The sequence below is a fragment of the Arachis duranensis genome, chromosome 7 (genome assembly GCF_000817695.3).
Source record: "Arachis duranensis cultivar V14167 chromosome 7, aradu.V14167.gnm2.J7QH, whole genome shotgun sequence".
NCBI lineage: Eukaryota > Viridiplantae > Streptophyta > Magnoliopsida > Fabales > Fabaceae > Arachis > Arachis duranensis.
In genome coordinates, this window is record NC_029778.3 from 46,244,095 (window position 1) to 46,244,703 (window position 609).

Genomic DNA, 609 nt, shown 5'->3' on the forward strand with positions numbered 1-609 from the left:
TTCCGAGTAGGATTCCGGTAATGAATGACTGTGACGTGCTTCAAACTTGCAACCTGCTGGGCGTTAGTGACAGACGCAAAAGAATCAAGGGATTCTATTCCAGTAGGAGCGGGAACCAACCGGTGATTAGCCGTACTGTGACAGAGTGCGTGAGCATTAGTTTTCACTGCGAGGATGGGATGTAGCCATCAGCCATGGGTGATGCCTCCAGACTGGTTAGCTGTGCGAGTGACAGCTGCACAGGATATTTCCCCGAGAGGAAGAAAGTAGCCACAGTTGATGGTGAACCCCTATACAAAGCTTGCCATGGAAAGGAGTAAGAAGGATTGAGTAGAAGCAGTAGGAGAGCAGGCGTCCTTGAGGCATGTAGCATCTCCATTCGCTTACCTGAAATTCCCACCAATGAATCTGCATAAGTCTTCTATCCTTTTATTTAATCTATTCTTTTATCTTTATTTTCGAAACCCATAAACCATTTTAATCTGCCTGACTGAGATTTACAGGGTGACCATAGCCTGCTTCATACCAACAATCTCTGTGGGATCGACCCTTACTCACGTAAGGTTTATTACTTGGACGACCCAGTACACTTGCTGGTTAGTTGAACGG